Source organism: Macaca mulatta, chromosome 15 (assembly GCF_049350105.2).
Source record: "Macaca mulatta isolate MMU2019108-1 chromosome 15, T2T-MMU8v2.0, whole genome shotgun sequence".
Classification (NCBI taxonomy): Eukaryota; Metazoa; Chordata; class Mammalia; order Primates; family Cercopithecidae; genus Macaca; species Macaca mulatta.
Window position 1 is genome coordinate 44,876,474 of NC_133420.1, and position 10,536 is coordinate 44,887,009.

Consider the following 10,536-nt stretch of genomic DNA (forward strand, 5'->3'; position numbering starts at 1 on the left):
AGGGGCTTTCTATAATTCAAAAACATTTTGGGCACGGTGGGTCACACCTGTAATCCCGGCGTTTTGGGAGCTCAATGTGAGCAGATTACTTGAGGCCAGGAGTTTAAGGCCGACCTGCCCAACGTGGAGAAACCCTGTCTCCGCTAAAAATACAAAAATTAGCCAGGCTTGGTTGCACATGCCTGTAAACCCAGCTACTCAGGAGGCTGAGGCGTGAGAATCACTTGAACCCAGGCGGCAGAGGTTGCAGTGAGCAGAGACTGCGCCACCACACTCCAGCCTGGGCAACAAGGGGAGATTCTGTCTCAAAACATACAAAAACAAAATCAATGAAGAACAGCATATGTCACCCCAGAGGTCGGGACGAATACCAAAACAAAGTTCAGCTGGCTCTGAGAGTATGGGCCTAGAATGTCTGAAGATGCTTTCATTGACTCTTGCTTCTACACAGATGTCAAACTGGGCCAGGTGTCACTAGGAAGTGTGCTTAGAAAATTATGGGCCAGGCGCGGTGGCTCAAGCCTGTAATCCCAGCACTGTGGGAGGCCGAGACGGGCAGATTACGAGGTCAGGAGATGGAGACCATCCTGGCTAACATGGTGAAACCCCGTCTCTACTAAAAAATACAAAAAACTAGCCGGGCGAGGTGGCGGGCGCCTGTAGTCCCAGCTACTCGGGAGGCTGAGGCAGGAGAATGGCGTAGACCCGGGAGGCGGAGCTTGCAGTGAGCTGAGATCTGGCCACTGCACTCCAGCCTGGGCGACAGAGGGAGACTCTGTCTCAAAAAAAAAAAAAAAAAAAAAAAAGAAAAGAAAAGAAAATTATGGTAACTCAGGCCGGGCGCAGTGGCTCACACCTGTAATCCCAGCACTTTGGGAGGCGGAGGTGGGCGGATCACCTGAGGTCAGAGTTCGAGACCAGCCTGACCAACATGGAGAAACCCCATCTCTACTAAAAATACAAAAATTAGCCGGGCATGGTGGTGGGCACCTGTAATTCCCAGCTACTCGGGAGGCTCAGGCAGGAGAATCACTTGAACCCACGAGGCGGAGGTTTCAGTGAGCCAAGATGGCGCCATTGAACTCCAGCCTGGGCAACAAGAGCAAAACTCTGTCTCAAAAAAAAAAAAAGAAAAGAAAATTATGGTAACCCAAAGCAAGTGGCCTGTCTCTAGCAGGGATCACAAAGTAGCAAAGAACAAAAGAAACTAAGGACTAGTTTCTTGGGAATATAAGCCTCTTTGAACCATATTCCAACAGGTTAAATCTTAAATCCTCTTGTTGGTTTAAATAAGTGAATCTCCAAGCAATCCTGGCTATTAATGAAGCCTTACTTCTGCTTCCTTAGGCCCAGATGGTGGGAAAATGGCAGTTAGCAGCAGTTACCTGGCTCCTCCTCTCTCAGAACATTGGGAGGCTCAAACAAGGGGTTCGTGAGTGCTCCTCTCCTTCTGTCAATTCTTTTCTACATGGCCTTGTCCTTCCTTTCAGTCTAAGGGTATCCCAGTCTCAGTTGTACATCAAAGAGAAGGAGTCAAAGAGGTGTCAGGATACAGTGGATGAGGACAGGTTCTAAGCCCAGGCCCCTTTACTTGCTTGCCTTTGACTTTTGGCCTCTCCAGCAGGGCCACTAGGTCTGTTGTGAAGGTTGTGGACCAACTCTAGGGGTGCTGCTCATATTACAACCATCTTAGATTTGTATAGTCATTGAGTTACTTTTCAACAGAAAGTGTTTTAAAGGGTGTCTTTTTCTAATTCACTCAAAGGTCCCAAATGGGCTCTCATCAGCCCTGTATTCTGAGCCTAATTTATCAACTGGATACAGTCCACATCTATCTATATAGTTGGCCAGAGAACCAACTGAAATAGTGAGTGTAAAGCCCCTTGAAAACTAACATGGTTTGGAGATTATATTTCCCAGGGTTCTGTTTGTAATCGTCTAAATTTGAGGGATCGCTATGTGAAAGGTAAAACAAGTTTCAGTCTGCAAGTGTTTTATCTCCCTTTGAAAACAGACACAACAGAAAACCAAACACCGCATGTTCTCACTCATAGGTGGGAACTGAACAATGAGATCACTTGGACTCGGGAAGGGGAACATCACACACCGGGGCCTATCATGGGGAGGGGGGAGGGGGGAGGGATTGCATTGGGAGTTATACCTGATGTAAATGACGAGTTGATGGGTGCTGACGAGTTGATGGGTACAGCACACCAACATGGCACAAGTATACATATGTAACAAACCTGCACGTTATGCACATGTACCCTATAACTTAAAGTATAATAATAATAAATAAATTTTAAAAATAAAAATAAAAAATAAAAAAATAAAAAATTAAAAAAAATTAAAAAAAAAAAAAAGAAATTTAGTTGATTATAAGTAGTAAGGGAACTTTTAAGAGGTAATCAGGCCATGGGGACTCTCATGAGGCCTTTGGCAGATGACAGCATTTTGATCTTGGAATTCTGAGTTTCCAGAACTATGAGAAAATAAATGTCTGTCTTTATATATTTAAAAAAAAAGAAAAGAAAAGAAAACAGACACAAAAGTCAGCATTCAGATAGTGCATATCTTCTCAAAATCCACCAGGATTCAAAAAGTAACTGTGTACTCATCAACAGGACTTAAAAGAATGTTCCAATTTCTGAGAGTTGCTTCACCAATAAAGTAGTTGAATTAGTTATAAAATAGTTATAAATTCTCTTCTCTGCCTGAGTCTTTAGATAAAATGAGCAAATGGAAGGCAAACCCTGCCTTGTCCTCATCTCCACCACTGACCATTAGAAATTGGGTTTGCTCCAGTGGACAGGTCTGAGGGTAGGCTAATAAGAAGTGAAGAAAATTGTAGGCTGGGCACGGTGGCTCACGCCTATAATCCCAGTACTTTGGGAGGCCAAGGCAAGCAAATCACCTGAGGTCAGGAGTTCGAGACCAGACTGGCCAGCATGGCGAAACCCCGTCTTTACTAAAAATTAGCCAGGGCACGGTGGCGAGCACCCTGTAATCCCAGCTACTCGGGAGGCTGAGACAGATAGGAGAATCACTTGAACCCAGGAGGTGGAGGTTGCTGTGAGCCAAGATAGTGCCACTACACTCAAGTCTAGGCAACAGAGCGAGACTCCGCCTCAAAAAAAAAAAAAAACAAAAAAAAGAAAGAAAGAAAATTGTAAATTTTTAAAACCCAGCCCACATAAGTCATTCTGCAATGTAACGCACATTCAAGAAATAATTATTTTCAGGGAAATAGCCCACATAACACCTTGTTGATTCCTCTCCCTATGAAGATTCAGCTAAGTATAGCTCAGTCTACTAACACGAATGATGTCATATACTTTTGATTTGGCTTGGAAAAGAGGAGGCCTGAGCAGGCAGCAGATTTAGCTTTCTAATTTGGCCTGTTTTGAGACAATGTTTTCAAGGAGTTGAACATTTAATCTGCCTTTCCTGTAAGAACTGTACTCAGGGGAACCGAATAATTGATGAGTGAGAAGTTTCACTTTAGAAAAAGATCTCAGGATTGTCTTGGCTATGCGGGCTCTTCTTTGGTTCCATATGAAATTTAAAGTAGTTTTTTCTAATTCTGTGAAGAGAGTCAATGGTAGCTAATGGGGATAGCATTGAGTCTATAAATTACTTTGGGCAGTATGGCCATTTTCATGATATTGATTCTTCCTATCCATGAGCATGGAATGTTTTTCTACTTGTTTGGGTCACTCTCAGGCCCAAGCCAGAATTCCACTTTCAGTGTGACACTGAGGACCTCCAAGGTCTGCTCTCCAGTAAAACTAGTGAGAATTGTTTAAAAAACAAAAGAAAACAAAACAAAAACAAACAAACAAACATTTAAAGACTCTGGAAATGGCCCTAAGGACATACCACAAAAGAAGAAATATTTGTTCAAGAAAAATCTACAAAAACTCAGAATTTCAAGAATCTGAGGTATGTGAACCAAGATCCATGCCCACTCTGTCCTCCCACCCTCAATTCAGTGAGGCAAAAACTATACTTCAGGCTGCTTCAGCCTGGAACACAGAGCTGCCTCTCCCCTCAGCTATCTTCCCAAGAGGGACAGGATGTCAGCATTTCTCATCCTTCGCCACTACTTGTTGCTGTAGGCAAAGTTCCAGGTGAGTACAACTGATATAAATCCAACCTCCACTTGTGGAAATAGGCTCTACCTTGGGCATGGTACCGTTGAAAATACTAGGACTCAGAGTTTGCCCCAGCTCATGGGCAGAGTTCCACGCTGAGAGGCAAGCCAAGGAGACCTGTGACTGCTGCCTCTCCCATCTACCAAGCACTTAGAATCTAATATGGGGTGTCACTCAGGAATAAGCACATCACTGTTCCCATGCCCACCACCAGGAATTTGGCTCAGAGATTTCCTCAGATACAGATATAAGTCATAGAACAGAGAAATTTGGGAAACTCTTAAGTATATGGAAATTAAACAACGCAGTCTTACACAACCAATGGATTTTTAAAAAATCAAAAGAGAAAATACTTTGAGGTGAATGAAAATGAAGATATATCAAAACTTACAGGATACAGCTAAAACAGTACATAGAGGGATATTTATAGCTGTAAATGACCATATTACAAAAGAAGAAAAGACCTCAAATCAGCAATCTTATACCACCATAAGACTTTGGAAAAGAAGAGCAAATTATACCTAAAGCAAGCAGAAGGAAGGTAATAAAGATTAGAGTGAAAATTAATAAAATCAATAATTTTTTAAAAAACAGAAAACCAATGAAAACAAAACTGGTTCTTTGAAAAGATAAACAAAATTGACAAACTACCTAACTGACCAAGAAAAAAAGAAAGATGACTCACATTACTAGAACCAGATATAAAAGAGGGGATATTACTACCAACCTTTAAAGGATTAAAAGAAATACTACAAGTAGGCTGGGCACAGTGACTCACGCCTGCAATCTCAGCACTTTCTAGGCCAAGGCGGGTGGATCACCTGAGGTCAGGAGCTCGAGGCCAGCCTGGCCAACTTGGTAAAATCCTGGCTCTACTAAAAATACAAAAATCAGCCGGGCATGGTGGCAGGCGCCTTCCAGCTACCCGGAAGGCTAAGGCAGGAGAATCACTTGAACTAGGGAGGTGGAGGTTGCAGTGAACCAAGATCATGCCATTGCACTGCAGCCTGGGCAACAAAAGCAAAACTCTGTCTGAAAAAAAAAAGAAACGAAAAGAAAAAGAAATACTACAAGTAAATATATGCTAATAAATTCAACAAGTTAGATGAAATGGACAAATTCCTAGAAACATGCAAACTACAGAAACTGATTCAAGAAGAAATAGGACCAGGTGTGATGGCTCACGCCCGTAATCCAGTACTTTGGGAGGCTAAGGCAGGTAGATCATCTGAGCTCAGGAGTTCAAGACCAGCCTGGGCAATATGAAACCCTGTCTCTACCAAAAATTAGCCAGGTATGGTGTGGCTCATGCCTGTAGTCCCAGCTACTCAGGAGGCTGAGGTAGGAGGATCACTTTAGCCTGGGAGGTGAAAGTTGCAGTGAGCCAGGATTGTGCCACTGCAGTCCAGCCTGGGTGACAGAGTGAGACCCCGTCTCAAGAAAAAAAAAAAGAACAACAACAACAACAACAAGAACAAGAAACAGGCAATCTGAATAGGGTTATATCAGTAAAGAGATTGAACAAATAATCAAAAAAACTACCCACAAAGAAAAGCCCAGTCCCAGATTGCCTTACTGGTAACTTCTACCAAACATTTAAAGAATTAATACAAGGCCGGGCACAGTGGCTCATGCCTGTAATCCCAAAACTCTGGGAGGCCAAGGCAGGCAGTCACTTAAGGAGTTCAAGACTGGCCTGGCCAACATGGAGAAACCCCATCTCTACTAAAAATGTAAAAATAAGCCAGGCATGCTGGTGGGCACCTGTAATCCCAGCTACTCAGGAGGCTGAGGCAGAAGAATCACTTGAACCCAGGAGGCAGAGGTTGCAGTGAGCTGAGACCACACCATTGCACTCCAGCTTGGGCAACAGAGCAAGACTCTGTTTCAAAAAAGAAAAGAAAAGAAATAATAATACTATCACTCCTCACAAACTCTTCCAAAAAAACTGAAGAGAAAGAAACACTTCTCAACTCCTTCTACGAGGTCCTCATACCAAAACCAAAGACATCACAAGAAGACTACAATATCTCTTATGACATGGATGCAAAAAAAATCCTAGCAAACTGAATCTAACAACATATAAAAATAACTAGACAACATGATCAAGTAGGATTTATCCCAGGAACACAGATTGGCTTACATTCAAAATTCAATTAATGTAATACACCATCTCAATAGAAGAAAAACCAAAAATACATGATCATCACAATAGATGCAGAAAAAGCATTTACAAAATCCTATGCCTTTTCATGATTAAAACAAACACACACAAAAACAAAAAAACACACAAGCACTCAACAAACTAGGCAAAAAAAGGGAACTCAAGGCTGGGTATACCATAGCTCACACCTATAATCCCAACAGTCTGGGAGGCTGAGACAGGAGGATCACTTCAGCCCAGGACTTTGGCAACACCGCAAGACCTTGTCTCTACCAAAAATAAAAATTAAAAAATTAGCCCGGCATGGTGGTGCACCTGTGGTCCTAGCTGAGGTGGGAGGATCACCTCAGCCCAGGAGGTCGAGGTTGCAAGCAATCAGCTATAATTGTGCCACTGTACTGCAGCCTGGGCAACAGAGTGAGACCCTGTCTCAGAGAGAGAGAGAGAGAGAGAGAGAGAGAGAGAGAGAGAGAGTAGTGCCAGGCGTGGTGGCTCACACTTGTAATCCCAACACTTTGGGAGGTCAAGGCACCTGGGCAACGAAGTGAGACCCCATCTCTACAAAAAATACAACAAAGTAGCCAGGCATGGTGGCACACACCTGTAGTCCCAGCTACTCAGGAGGCTGAGCTGGGAGGATGACTTGAGCCCTGGGAGTTCAAGGCTGCAGTGAGCCATGATGGTGCCACTGCACTCATGCCTAGGCAACACAGTCTGTAAAAGAAAGAAAAGAAAAGAAAAGAAAAGAAAAAAGAAGAAAAGAGGGAATGCAATATAATAAAGGGCTTCTATGAAAAACTCAAAATGAACATCATACTTAATGGTGAAAGACTGAATGCTTTGCCCTAAGATCAAAAATAAAACAAGGATGTCTAATCTCTTCATTTCCATTCAACATTGTACTAGAGGTTCTAACCAGGACAATTAAGCAAGAAAAAGAAATTAGAAGCATGAAGATTAAAAGGAAAGAAACAAAAACATCTCTATATGCAGATGATATAATCTTGTATATAGAAAATCCTAAGAAGAGCTTCCAGATAGCCGAACACATGGAGATTCCTGAAGGGTGGCTCGCCCAGGGAAAGCATGGAAGCCCCTTTCCCCATACCTCGACCTACACATCTCTTCATCCGTATCCTTTGTAGTATAATAAACCAGCAATTGGGCAGGTGCAGTATTAGCTCCTGCTAGATGAAAGGAATGATAAGCCAAAAACGAGTTGGGCTGCATGTCAGAAGGCATCTTTCCCTACTTTGCCTGCAGGAGCATCACATTAGAAAAACACACTTCATTCATGAAGTGGAAGCCTCAGGACCATGTGACCACCCTAAAGTCACCTTGACATGTTAGGGATGAATTTGGAAGAGGACAATGATGGGGTTTAGGACATGCAACCCCAAAATATGGCACCTTGCCGTTTGAAAACACAGCAGAACCAGGAAGGTCACTCTCATCATTCCCTCCTCTCCCCAAAACAAGTTTCTCATTTTGAGAGGGACCCTCCCTATACCCAAAGGAAAAGAATATCCTTAGCTCTGAAGACACAAGGGACACAAAGAAGAATCTGCACAAACAGGCCTTGCTAAGTTCCCCCAGTTTATTACCATTAGATCATACTCTTTTGTCCTCCAATCACATTTCTCCACAACTGTCTACTCTTCATCAAACAGCATAAAAATACCCAGGTTTCCCTGTTTCTTTGTCTTCAATAGGGAGGCTCCCGTGTCATGTAAAACTTATATGAAATAAATGTGTATGTTTTTCTCTTGCTAATCTGTCCTTTGCTATAGATGTCTCCTAGCAATAAGAGAGAAAAGAAATCTTTCCTCTGTCCCCAACAACACTATCAATAAAGGCAAAACACTCCAAAAAAGAGAAAGAAGATAATAAGAAATCCAATAAAAAACTACCAAAACTAAATAACAAGGTAAGTAATGTTGTGGGATACACGATCAACATGCAAAAATCAGGCAAAGATTATTATTGGCCGCTAAGACCAGAGAAGAGACGCCCAGACATTATGGGCCTCCTGATGGAAGAATACAATGCCATCTATGAAATTTTCTTGCCAAAAAAACAAAAAATTCGTGAAGCAGTTCAAGCCTCTGGATCTAACAGTTTGCAGGAAATAAAGAGAATAAAGAAATGTGTTAAACACCACCATGAGGATACAACTGGCAAAATCAAGAATGTAGGAATCTACAGACCAAACAACCCAGTTTCTTCAGCAAATAAATTGCAAGGAAAGAAAAAGGAAAAAGGAGAAAGTGGGACCTATAGATTAAAGGATTTTAGGGGCCAGGTGGCTCCCACCTGTAATCCCAGCACTTTGGGAGGCCAAGATGGGAGGATCACTGGAGCCCAGGAGTTTGAGACTAGCCTGGGCAACATGGCAAGACCCCATCTCTACAAATAATTTTTTAAAAAATTAGCCAGGTATGGTGGCGCATGGCTGTGGTCCCAACAATATGAGGCAGGAGGATCACCTTAGCCCAGGAGGTCAAGGCTTCAGTGAGCGGTGATTGTGCCACTGCACCCCAGCCTGGGTAACAGAGTGAGACCCTGTGTCAAAAAGAAAAAAAAAAAAAGAAAGAAATTTTTGAGCATATCAACTAAATACAATTTATGGACCTTATATGGATTCTAGTTTGATGGTATCAACTGTGAAAAGAAATTAATAATAGAGGGAAATTTGAATTTGCCTGGATATTTGATATTAAACAGCTATGATTAATTTTTGTAGTTATTTGTAACACTTTTCTTTTAGAAGTGTATGCTGAAATATTTATGGATAAAATTACCTTTGCTTCAAATAACCTTGTTCAGGATGGGGGTGTATATATATGAAACAAGATTGGTCATAAATTGATAATTCTTAGGTAATGGACACATGGGAGCTCATGAACTTTTGTATGTTTCCAATTTTCCTGATTAAAAAAAAAATGGAGCCAGCATCCTCGGGACCCACATTAATCAATTATAGAGGAAGACAGACAGCACACCAGGAAGGAGAGGAAGTCAGACTCAGGTTAAATATGATGATGAATAACCTACCATTGTTTCTGGAGAATGAGGTGAGAGAACAGCAGAGTGGAATAATGAAAAGAGCTCTGACCTAGCACTAGGAGAGCCAGATTCCAGCTCAGCCCCACTTCCCAGCTCATGAGCTCAGTCCAGACATATCCCCTCTCTGAGCCTTGCTATCCTTACCTTTAAAATGGGGCTGCAAATTAATGATCTCTATATTGTGTTGTTAAATTCTTCCTCCTTAAAATTTGTCCCAAATGATGGCTCTGGGCAGTCCTAATGTTTTGCAGGACTCAAGATAACTGTACAAAAACAGGTCTACTAACCATGTCTGAACATTTAAAAACTATAAATTAAGCTAACAAATTGTTAAATAAAACATGTTCTAACTTGCTATCTTGATCAGTATACCTTCATGATCTAGAAAGCCAGGTTCATTCAAAATCCACAGATTCCTTGAAGTTCCACACTAACATGCAGCACTAGAAGAACCAGCCCTCACTTCTCATGATCCCATCCTTACTGGGAAAGGCCACAAATGCTGATACGCCAGTCCATCGGCTCAAGCTCTGGACAAATTCCTCTCCAAATACCCTCCTGTTACCCCCCTGAACCCAGCAGTGCACATACTGGTGGGATAGTCCACTCTTGGGAGGATGGACCCACAAAAGAGGCCTGCAGAAGCCATGGAAGTAGGCAAGAGGCCACTGGGCAGGGAATTCCAGGGTTCCAAATACCAGGAACAAAGTCTAAAAGGGGAGTCACAGACTTCAGCTAGGTATACATTCACTTGGCTCTGCAGATTTCTCCGCCATGAGGGGCAGCACAGCCAGAACACCAGAGGACTTTCTAAAGCATGGGGCCAAGGGCCTTCCTTGCCCAGATCTAAAATACTGAATACATCAAAGTGTCATTATATTATTCTCTTTCCCTTTACGTAATTTTGAAATTTTTACATTAGGACTAAAACATGAAAAAAAAAAAAAACCCTCCAAAACCAAGTTAGAGATTCCCTGAGACTCTGAAATTCTGAGCATCACTGAAACTTTCCTGAAGACTCAGTTCCTTAGAAACTAGAGCTTTTCGCCAGGCGTGGTGGCTCATGCCTGTAATCCCAGTCCTTTGGAAGGCTGAGGTGGGCAGACCACCTGAAGTCAGGAGTTCGAGACCAGCCTGACCAACATGGGGAAA